This window comes from Uloborus diversus, chromosome 3, assembly GCF_026930045.1.
Source record: "Uloborus diversus isolate 005 chromosome 3, Udiv.v.3.1, whole genome shotgun sequence".
NCBI classification, from domain to species: domain Eukaryota; kingdom Metazoa; phylum Arthropoda; class Arachnida; order Araneae; family Uloboridae; genus Uloborus; species Uloborus diversus.
Window position 1 is genome coordinate 189,024,503 of NC_072733.1, and position 12,931 is coordinate 189,037,433.

Sequence of the window (12,931 nt, forward strand, 5' to 3'; positions counted from 1 at the left end):
GAAAAGCCATTAGTTAACTTCACAGCTTGTTTCTTGAAGCATCTCTCTTCTGGAGCATCCTAAAATAGACTTCTTCTGAAGAAGGCTACCCATCCCAACGTTAAAAAGGGTTTTATTTCGCCCTTTAAGCCCCGACCATGTGTGAGTCTGCGGTGTATTGTTTATTTAAGTAGAACTACGGAACAAATAGCTTCCTATGCCCCCTCCTTATCCTTATGCCAGTCGACTCTTGTTTCTGCCATTCGTTATTCTTTTTTATTCCATCTATGCTTCCCTTAACTTTTTTCCCGTCGTCGAAATTATTTGTGTCTGGCACCTTGCCGATATGTCAGCGTATAGTTTAGAAACCAGTTTCGAAGGATATCGAAACTGGGAAATAGGAAGTGAAGAATAACATGGGCGTTTTGGGGGACAGAATCAAAAGTTTACTTTCGGGGCTGCAGAAGACCTTTACTTACCCAGAGCAGGGTTGCTCATCCCCCCGAAAGTTCAATGGCGCAAGTCCCCCTTCCCCCAAAAAAATCTCAACCCTCTTTCCCGTTTCTATTTTTTAGCTTCTCTATTTTTAAATTTATTTTAAATATTATTATTTATTTATTTATTTTTAATTATTACTATTATTTTACTAGAAACTCTGTGCTATGCCAATGAAATACACACAGACATTTAATAAATGAAATAAAATATAAACAAAATTAAAAAAAAATTAAATTGAAAATAAATCAATAAATAAATTTAAATAAAGAAAAACTAAAAAAATAAAAATCCGCCCTAAAAGTTTAGATAGCGCAACTTGCGCCATAATACCCCCCCCTCCTCCCCTGTTCAGGGGTGCCCTGTAGGCCCCCCCTGACCCACAAGTTCAAGATCATAAATTTTATAACCAAGACAAATAGCGTTAAAAATAAAAAATAAGTTCCAAAAATATTTAATGGCTAAATGAAATATTATATATATATATATATATATATATATATATATATATATATATATATATATATATATATATATATATATATATATATATATATATATATATATATATATTAAAGAGGAAAGATTATATTAAACAAACCAGTCATCTTCATAAAAATAGAAATCATGAAATATTATGCAATGTGCTCATCAGATATCTATAAGTACCAAAAGATCAGCAGTTTTTAATGATGTCGATTTAAATGCACTTGAAACTTAAGTTTAAAGTGCATTTAAAAAGAGAAATTAAAGTTAAAGCAAAGTCCGAGAAGACAAGCCAATAGCATATTATTTTTTTTTCTTTTGCGTAGTTCACATTTAAAGGGATTACCCAGTTCCATACGTTAGTTTTTAATGCGCATTGATTTAGAATTGCAAAATTTTATATTTGGCTTCTTGCTCCCATCTCGGCTATGTAAAAAAAACTGTAAATTTTGAAGAAGTTATCCGTACTTTTTACAGAAAAAAACTGTAAATTTTGAAGAAGTTATCCGTATTTTTTACAGAAAAAAACTGTTCGTAATAAAATACAGGATTTCTCTGTTTTTTTGAATCTGTAACCGGTTATAAGCGTTAACTGTTACCATTGCCTCACCGCGTACTTTGTTTTTCTTCGAATCTTCGAAATTTCGCCCGCGTGTTTGGATTTTGGTTCTCGTGCTCGAATTTTTGATCTTATATTTATTTATAAAAAGCGAGTAAGTCTTAAATCGTTTGCAACTTCCATTTCATTGCATCATAATCAATATTTTATTATTATGTTTTTTTTGTCATGTGTTACAGAGGCATATTCGGAAATTTACCTTTGTATACATGTATTTCGTAGTAGTATAGTAAATATTGAAATGTATTTATGAAAGTATAGTTTCATTTTTTAATCTTCATAAAATAATAAATCAGCTTGAATAATAAGAAAAATACGGAAGATTTCTGTAAAATAAACGGAAGAAAACTGGCGTCCTTGCTGACAGTTTTTTTCCGTCATTCGGGTGTCCAATTAACCACATCGATCAGTGACAATGGGTTTTTCACCTGCCTTCAATTTTTTTAACATGCACAGTGCAGTTCATGTACTATACACAATGATTTTTATGCTTACTTCTGTTTTAAAATAAAGGTGAAACAAATTTTGTCTAATTAAAAATATTACTTTTAACTACGCCATTTGTAATGTGCACTAATACGACAGCCAAATCTAAACCTGGAAATATAGAAACTAATTTATCAAAAACACTTTACCATCTTTTAAAATTGTTAGATTACCGGATTTTTCGTTAACCGAATGTGCCACGGCCCCAATCGGTCTAGAGACAATCGACGCTCTACTGAAATATTATTGTTATTACTTTTTTACACGTAAGGCTATATTATTAGAAGGTGAATTCTGGCTGTATTTGTAATGTGCACTAATACGACAGCCAAATCTAAGCCTGGAAATATAGAAGGGAATTTATCAAAAACACTTTACCATCTTTTAAAGTTGTTAGATTACCGGATTTTTCGTTAACCGAATGTGCCACGGCCCCAATCGGTCTAGAGACAATCGACGTTCTACTGTAATATTATTGTTATTACTTTTTTACACGTAAGGCTATATTATTAGAAGGTGAATTCTGGCTGTATTTGTAATGTGCACTAATACGACAGCCAAATCTAAGCCTGGAAATATAGAAGGGAATTTATCAAAAACACTTTACCATCTTTTAAAGTTGTTTGATTACCGGATTTTTCGTTAACCGAATGTGCCACGGCCCCAATCGGTCTAGAGACAATCGACGTTCTACTGTAATATTATTGTTATTACTTTTTTACACGTAAGGCTATATTATTAGAAGGTGAATTCTGGCTGTATTAGTGATACTATGTAGGATAATATTGATATTAGTAAAAATATTCCACTCTTGTCCTTTGGATGTTATGACTAAGCTGGGTATCAATTCATAAAAAAAAGGTCTAGTCTCGGCACTATGGAAGACCTTTTTCGCTTTGTATTCTTTTATTAAAGTAGCCAAATCTTATCTCTATTGTTCAACAGTGCTTTCATTATTGAATTTTGCATTTTCAATAGAAAAGACATGAGACGCCAAGGTCATATTTTTTTCTCTGTCAATCCATATAATGTAGAAATGTTTTCCAATTCAATATAATTTGACATTTTCATGAGTTAACGTTAATAGGAATGTCCGAGACACAACCTTCAGATACTAGCATCAAATCTTTTGCATCCTTTTTTGTTATACTGAATTCAAGAATATTTCGAAAAACTCGCCAGTGATACGGCAGAAACACACATGCATACTTACATTACATTGAATGATGGGACCATTTTCGGAAAATTCATGTACAAGCTCAAACACTAAACTTTGAGAAAGATTTACCACGAGGTGTTACTTTTGGAACTTGAGCAGAAACTATTGTAAATTGTTTGACGGGTTTATTTTAAGTAACAAAACCGGCATTTTTGTTTGACACCCCTAAAAAGCTATTACCTCATTGGAGAGTATTCTTACAACCGCCTTCCCACGCTCTTGCTTATAATCGCTCAGTAAATGATTATGTAGTATGATTGTTCATTATATTGCTAAGTAAAAAAATTATGACTATTTTTAGTAAACATAAAGACACCGTGACATTTCTAGCTTTTATATTACAATCAAGAAAAAGTTCTTTGAAAACAATTTTTAAAAGAGAATATTTCACTCATTTTGCTGCATCTCTCAGAATAGCTCTTGTAGGGACGCACCGTTGGGAGCTCACTGAGATCTTTCAAAAAAAAAAAATAATAATAATAATCCTTTCTCGGCAAATTTTGTCTGACGATTCGGCAAATTTAGAAATGGCAGTGCGAAATTGCAATTTAAAAAAAATCATGATACTATGCTCATATTTTATCATTCGGTAAAGTTTGGAGCTGCATTCGGCAAATTTAAAATGTTCCCCCTCCTAAAAATTTTAGTTCGGGGCACCCCTGAGCTCTTGAAACATACATTTGCTAAAGTACCAAAGTTTGTATTATGTGTGTGGCTCATTATAATTTTTATTTTGTTTTTTTATATCGTAAATATTTTATAACATTCTTCAGAAAACTTGCAGCAGAAAAGTCTGCAAAAAACTTCTGCAGACTTTCAAGCTGTCTCCGAGTGCACTTTGATTTAAATTAAGCAAGACAAATGAGTTAGTCACTCTTAACACGTCAAGTGAAATGAATTAGTGAAAAGGATTCTGGTAACTTACACGTTACAGTCATGCTATATTAGCTTAAAATCAAATTTCCTGGCGAAAAAAATAAATAAGTAAGCCAAAAAATAAATAAATAAATAAAATAGGGTGTCTGATTGATGTGCATTTGTTTCTGTTTTTAACACAATACGACTACCGACAGTTAAAGCCATCTAATTTTGAAGAAACAAAAACCATCAACTATCCTAAATATATGTGCTCTTATACAAGCATATGCATTCAGTTTATGATTTTTACTTAATATACCGACCAAGGAGTTCACCTTTTTAATGGATTTTTTAATCAAAGATAGTATAACATTAGCCCAAACCACCAGACCTACCAATTTTTTAAGGGGGAAATTTTTGAAAAAAAAACAAGGGTAGAAACAGAAATATTGAAATATTGCATTAAATACGTGCATGTTACATGAATTTAAAATGATTCTTAATTCATTCAATTTCAGTTCTCAAAGAAATCATCCTTAAAAATATCATTCTCTGTTATTTTTATGTCATTGACTTGTATTTACCATTTGAAAAATTGTCATAATCAACGAAAATATCTAAAAATTGTTTAATTACTTTAAAAAGATAAATTCATGTCTTAAAATCTTGCCTTTATGACGCAGAAATTCTCTACTGAAAACAATATACATGTATTTCTCAAATAAAATGATGTATTTTACTTGACAATTCGAGGTAGTTTCATTGTAATGAGTTTGAGGTACTAGCATTTGTATGTCTATTGAGAATCGAAAATAAAATTTTTGGGACTTAAAAATCAGAAAATGTTAAAAAAAAAGAAGTGAAAAGAATGAACATAAAGCTGAAGAAAAGAAGAAAAAACCGAAGTCAATCTCAATTCAACATAGGAATTGTTGTGTTGTTGTTGAAAAGTACTGCAAAGGTTTAATTTTGCTCTGGCTTTTGACTTTAGTGAAAAATAACTTATTAAAACAGAAATTGTTGCACTTACGTATTCAAGCAGTTAAATACTAGCATATTTTTGCAATCGGGGGCAAAAAACATTAAGTATAATTGTTTTGACAGATTTGAAATTTTCTGATTCGACTGTTACTAAAATTAAAATTTTACGAACGTTGAAATGTTTGTACCAAATCTATAGCTAGGATTTTTTCACGGCGTAAAAATACTCCTTGACATTTTTAAGAACAATGAAATATATCTTAGGGGAGTGAAAGGTACAAAAGCAGTGAAGACCACAATAGCAATCAATCCCTCCCCCCCCCTCCCCCAAAAAATAAAATAAAATAACTGACTAAGGCTAAAATGGAATATGAAGTTGAGGAAAAAAAGGTACTATTTTAATTTTCAGCAATTTGAAGGTTTATTATTCAAATCTAAATAATAATAATAATATAAAATAATGAAATATAAAGCTAGGGTTTTTTTCACTGTGTGAAAGTACTCCTTGGCAACATTTTTAAAAAGAGTGAAATCTATTTTGGGGATGGGGGTGAAATGTACATAAAACAGTGAAAAACAAGTAATCAATTCTCCCCCCCCCCTCAAAAATCTAAGGCTAAAACAGAAGGTGGTTGAGAATCAAAAACGGAGACTATTTTGAAAAACAGCGTTTGGAAGGTTTGATTATTCAAATCTTAAAAAATGTATCTAAGCAATAATAACTTTCAAATGTAATATTTTAAACATTCCATTTATTTTCTTTCCCTCTTTTAAACTTATTATTTAACTTATTCTTTAAAATACCAAGCGTAAAAATATGCATCACTAAAACTTCGAGACAAATTCCCAATTTTCGACGCGTGAAACACGCTCGTAAGAGCGTTAAAAATGTCTCAATCTGTACCCACACTGCGAAACACCAAAATGAATCATTTGGAGATCAACCCCCAAAGTTGACAAGAGCAGCTGCAGGGGAAAAAAAAAACACTCCAGCATTTTTTTCTACCTTATTTTCTCGTTTTGATATCAAAAGAACAAGCGGTCAATAGTTGACGTAAAGAACAACATGTCTCACACTCGTTCACCCATTCTTGTATAAGTGGTCTCATTTGTCGAAAGGGAGATCAAAGGCCCTTCCGCTCTCTTCGAGGATATTTCGTTTTGTTTAAAGTCTTTGGCGATTGTTAAAGCTCGGTAATCCTGGAAGGAATAGAGAGGAGGGTAGAGTAAACGATGTTAAGAGAGAAAAGCGGACCTCGGAGTACAGAAGGTAACGAGGCCCAGTTTCGTTAAGAGCAACTCAGAAAGGGCACTTAGCAATAGCCTCAAAGCGAAAATATGGAAGAAAGTTTTCATCTGATTAGTTCCAGTCTGGATACTGACAAAGTGTGGGGCTTGTGTTTAGACGGGAAAGTTTAGCATGGTCATGTGTCGGTAGTAGCTCTGCATAGTTAGCTTTGGCTAAGTTGAATGTGGATTAGTTAGAGAAGTATGCCCTGGTTAGCTTAATTGTTTTTTAAGAAGATAGCACACCGGAAAAAGTTAATATCATACATGCAAGTTACATTAATTTTTTCGAAAATATTCACTTCCTTTTACAAAAAAGGAAGTATTGTATTCGCGAAAAAAATTTCACTCAAAAATTGGCCTTAATTTCCATTTTTCTCACCCCCTAATGAATGTTGAGTTTTTTTTTCGGACCCGACCACACGTGGATATATGCCTAGGAACCTATAGACACCCGAAATATTTATTTTGACGACCCCCAAGTTAATTACAACGAATTTTCTCGTGACGTCTGTATGTACGTATGTATGTGCGTGTATGTATCTCGCATAACTCAAGAACGGAATGTCCTAGAAAGTTGAAATTAGGTACTTAGACTCCTAGTGGGGGCTAGTTGTGCACCTCCGTTTTTGGTTGCATTCGGATGCTCCAAAGGGGGTCTTCTGCCCCTTTTTGGGGGAAAATCATTGTTAATTTCGATGTAAAAACAAGTGGTGTTATAATTTGGCGGACACTTGGCGATCTATCGCCAGTCTTTTGGTCGCCAAGTTTTTCGCCAACTTGGCGACAAATTTTGTGATTTTTTTTTTTTTTAATCTGGTTTTAATTTGGCCACTGTTGGTGATATTTAGAGAGTAAACTTTTGAATCACATTAAAACTGACAATAATGAGAAAATGACATTAAATTGGAGTAAAAGGAAGTCATGTGATGCACAAATCAGCTCGTTTTATTAATGTACACATTACCTCTTCGTACACACACATAGAGTACACATACTCCACACACTACTTCATAATATTGTACAGATTAACTCTTCATGTATCTGTAGTAAACTATTAAAAAAGAAGTAATTAAAATATTTGTTACACTATTTGCCTCTTTAAATATGTACGGTAATGTGGGGCAAACTTAAATAGCGGGGCAAAGTGAAATGGTGAAATATTCACTATGCTTTTGGCGCCACCTAGCTAGTAATATTTTAACTATATAGTAGCACATATAGTCTATTCCAGTCAGGAAAAAAAATGCTACCGAAGATTTAAGCATATAATACAGGCAATTTTCAAAAATTGATACTCGTATTGTAATATTTTGTTGCAAGTCAAAAAAGTTTGCTATTTTGTTATGATAAAGACTTGTTATTAACATTTTAAATATTAATTCAGACCTTCTCATATTAGGTGCAGTATTTAATTAGTTAATATTAAGGTTTTTTTTTTTTTTTTTTTTTGTATTTTAAATATTTTGTACAATACGTCAAGTACATGCGGGGCAAAGTGAAATAGTTTATTTTGTTAACACACTCAATCATTTCCTTAATCACTTATGTAATCATTCATTAATTAATTCACTTACATTTCTTTATTAAATAATTCACTTATTTGTTCATTTTTTCACTGATTTTCTTATTCACTCACTCACTGACTTTTCTTCATATATTAATTAATTTTTTTATTTGTTTTTTTGTTTCAGTATCTTTTCATCTATCCATTCAACCTATTATTTACCGATTCATTTGACCAAAAATATTTTTAATAATCGCATGAAAAAATTTATTTGAAAAAATTTCATCTTTCACTTTGCCGCACGAAATAAAATAATGTGATAATTTTCCACCCTCTTTTTTTTTTTTTTTTTTTTTTTTTAAGGCGCAAATTTACTGCCGAAAATTAAAAATACCGTTTCAATGGAAGTTTTATCAGAAAATGCAATGTTCTTTCTTCACGTACCGTAATTTTCAAAACAAATTTCCAATTTGTTCATTTTGAAAACGCTCAGCCATCTTAACTATTTCACTTTGGCCACGAAATGGAATAGTCAACAGAAATTATATCAATTATATCTTTAGTTGATATTTTTGTCAAGAGTCCAAAAAATATTCATAGTTTAAAGCCGAGGCATTAATAGTTAAACGTTGAATGAATATCAATGATCAAGAGAGTTCCTCAAAATGAACATATTGAAAATGAAGAAGCAGTAAGTTACCACACCTAAGCTAGAGCTAAGGCATAACTACATGCAACATACCAACAGGTTTTTCTGCATCAAAATCATCATTCTAGGATTTATAACCTTCTGTCTGATATTACCACGGAAATATTTTTAATTATATAGAGTAAGCGCTAAGAGAAATAAAATATTTCCCTCCACTTTTTTCTGTTTTCTTTTCCATCTATACGACAAAGAATTATTGATACATAAAAAAATAACCATATGCTGCACTGAACAGCAGTAGGACGAAGTCAATATTTCTATTAATAATTTCAAAAACTTTATCAATATAAAATGACAAAAAATATTGCTGACTTACCGCAAAGTATTATATCATGTGTATTCATGTTTGAATATGGTTTGTATCGCTATTTAGCTTGATATTTAAATATTATCTGAAACTAAGTAGCTGCATGTGTATTAAAATAATTTAAATATTTCCAAAATGTTAAAACTACAGGCAGATTATAATATTTTACCATTTCATTCTGTCCTACTATTTTGCTTTGCCTCAAGTTCACCTAGTATTAGACAATTGACACTTTATCAAAATTATTTTCAAACACATCTCTTTAAAATTATCTCTTCGTTAAAATTATATTTTATGCTTAACATTTCTCAGATTAAAGTTTTTGCTATTTAAACTTAAAAATGTTGCTTCATTAATACTGTCGGTTAGTACAATGGCGAACTGTATCTTTTAAGCAACCGAAGATTGCCTATTGTTTTTAATACCTTGAGAATGATTTCCAAAAGTTCTGATTCTTTATTCGTTTCATGGAAATTGGAGGAGTTACTACCACTGCCAAAAAAGAAAAAATAATGCAGAAAGAGAGCCATCAACCTTAAAGTAGGAAACTTGTGTAAACCCACTCAGCTAAACTAACTCCACAGAACTGAAAAGAATACCGAGGATTGAAAGTTTGGATAGAGTGTCTGTTTTGCCGAAGATCTTCCAAAATGAACTCCAATCAAATATAACTACCATAAAATAAAACTAACGTTCTTTTTCTGTCTCGATATGTGAAGTGGTTACTTCCCATAGACTTGATTGATTTCGTTTGAATAGTGGTTACAGGATATGCATTTCTCCAGTACTTTGAACAAAAATACTTACCACGTGTCCCATATATCTTAAACGAAATTAATTTACAAAATAAGAAGAACTTAATTTATAAAACGGACAAAATTGCCTTTTTTTTCCACGCAAGTAATCCTCTACACTGCAGTTTGCATATGGCAATTTTTAGGGTAAACCGTTTTAGAACCAGAGGCATCTCTTTCATCATGTGTCATTTTGCCACCTATGGTGCTCATTGAGAAGAGATGAAACTGGAGGGAGTGAAGACTTTCATTCATGAAACCAGGACCCCAAGTCATGTGATGGATTTTAAAGCAAAGCATTGGAAGAAATCAGGTTTCTTTCGTTGTTTCACGCAAAACGTGCCAACCATTCGTCGTTGTTGATTCACGTGACTTGAGGTCTTTTGGGTCAGCATTTGCTAAGCCAATGATTGGACTTGCTCCTTCCATTTTTAATTCCTGCTCTAAGATGGTACTTTTAAAGGTACCAGGGGTAGCCAAATGGCAATCTAAGATGTGCCATAGGGTGCCATTCGGAACCAACTGGATTATTTTAAGGGTGTAAAATGGCATTCATAAGGGGGTGACGCTGGTGCTACAACGTTTCACCTTAAAAAGTGTCATATGCAGCCTGCGATTTTAACAGTGAATTGCGAGACATTTCATTTAACAAAAGCAGATTCAAAGTTTTTAAAAACGTCTTGCAGTGTCTAGAGGAAATCATAACTAGAAGATATGCAATACTTATTTATCAATTTTCACTGAGGTATAAGCATTTTAAATGCAATATGTAACTGAATCTCAATCACCTGTTTTAAAGCAATTTAGTTTCCAATGAACTATTTAACTAAGCAAAAATAATCTACACGTAGAGGTTGATATTAGAACTGCAATGAGGTTCCAAATAAATGTTTAAGAGACATTTCGTATCAATTTCGAAAATTCTATGTTTTCCGCAAAACATTAAGCTACGAAATACTTTAATGCAATGGTTTGTAATATTTTTGTGTATATATTGTGTATAGGATTTTTAACTTAACTAATGCACAGAAGCATGTAAAGCATAAGTAGATTTCGTGTTCATTGGCTGCTTGGAGATTGAATTGACTTAACTTATTTCAAACAGTTGACAATGATCCAGACAAATTGAATTTGACCAAAGTATTTTATGCTCTATAATTCAAAAACTGAAAATATCTACTAAACCTACCGACACATAGGTTAGGAATTTGCGATTTAGGGTTATGTAAGATCACGAACCGAAAAGTTTTTGTATGAAATATACACTGGCCTCAAAAAGTTAAGGTACAACATGTTTTTCGAAGCTCACCATTTAAAAAAATGGCAGTAACAATAAAATGCAGTTTGCATGAATGATAATAACGAACTTTAAAACCATTTATAAAAAAAACCATAGCTGCCACTTTTATTTTATAGAAAAGAACATATCTTTATGAGTGAGAAAATAATATGCAAATATCAAGCTTGCGTACTTTTGTGTGTAAATTATGTTGATTTTCAACTGTTGTTGGCAGTTTCGGTGACAATAGTCAATAGAGTTTAGAAAATGTCTAAGAGACGTCGTTTGCCCGATTCGTTCAGGTGGCAAACAGGTGGATGGATGGAAATGGAATTGTCTCAGGCAGAAGCTGCTAGACGTCTCAATGTGTCTCGTAGTGTTGTTCAGCAACTTTGGGATCATTACCAATCAGAAGATTCTGTGTCCAGAAGGTCTGTTCCAGGCCGACCACGTGTTACAATACCTGTAGAAGACCGTTTTCTAGTATCAGGAAGAAGAATCTCTGCTAGTACGATGCAAAATCATCATCACAATGCAGGTGTAAGACGACCAGTTGTGTGTGTTCCGCTCAGGGACCACAGCAAAGGATCCGCTTATGCTGGGCAAGAGAACATGTTTCCTGGACCCAGCAGCAAAGGGCGTCTGTGCTGTTCACAGACGAGTCCAGATTTACATTGGAGAGTGATTCAGGGGGTCTTCTGATCTGGAGAGAACAGCGCACTAGATACAACTAATCTAGCACTGTTGAAAGGCACAGTTATAGAGATGGTGGAATCATGGTTTGTGTGTGCAGGGATCTCGCTTGGTGGTCACACTGACCTGCATGTGTTCCATGGAGGAACTGCGACTGGTCTGAGATATCGGGATGAGATCCTTGATCCATATGTCCGCCCATATGCTGGTGCTATTGGTAATGACGTCATTATGATAGATTGTAATGTACGACCTCACCGAGGTCGGATTGTTGAGGAATATCTTGAGGAACACGGTTTGGAACGAATTGAATTGGTCAGCTTGATCTCGAGACCTGAATCCTATAGAACATCTTTGGGATTATCTTGGCAGACCGGTTGCTGCTCTAAATCCTCCTCCATGACCGTTACATGAGCTGGAACAAGACTTACTCTGTGTCTGGTCTTAGCTTCCTATTCAGGTGTCTGACAACTTAATTAACAGCATGGAAAATCGATGCCACCAATGCATTCAAGTTAGGGGGGACATATTCCTTATTAGAACCCATTTTTGTATTGTTTCTATGACATTTTACTATATAACACTGATGTTCTATTTTCTTCAAGAAGGGAGTTTTCCGCAAAGATTGCTTTTTTTGTTATAAATCATTTTTGCAATACACTTATACAAATTTCTATGACACATTCAATAAAAAACTATTTAAGGCACATATCCTCCAAATTTTTTGCTTCTAAATTCATTCATTTGCAAATTAGACGCAAAAAAAACCGGTTGTACCTTAACTTTTTGAGGCCAGTGTATTACCACTTCTCGGCATACCTTACGTAGTGAACACCATAAAAAGTAATTTTTCATACTTTTTTCTGTTACAGAATAAATTGCTGATAGTTTTGATGTTCTTGTATAGATGAAAAATAGATATATACCTAAGGCATTTTGTGTTTATTTTTCTTTTTTCGGGGGTTAGGGATGTTCCTTTCGTTACTACTCGAAAACTGTTTTTAAAATGATGAATTGACATTTTCAAACCAATCCTTCAGAAATTCAATTTTTTTTTTGCTGTATTCAAGCTAATTTATATAGAACCCTGTTAAAATACCGACTACAGCAGTACATTCTGCTATGAAATAATATACACTGATGAGCCAAAACATTATGACCACCCGTTGTGCCACCTTTGGCCTGCAAAACAGCTGCGACTCGAATTGGCATGGATACCACAAGCTGTTGGT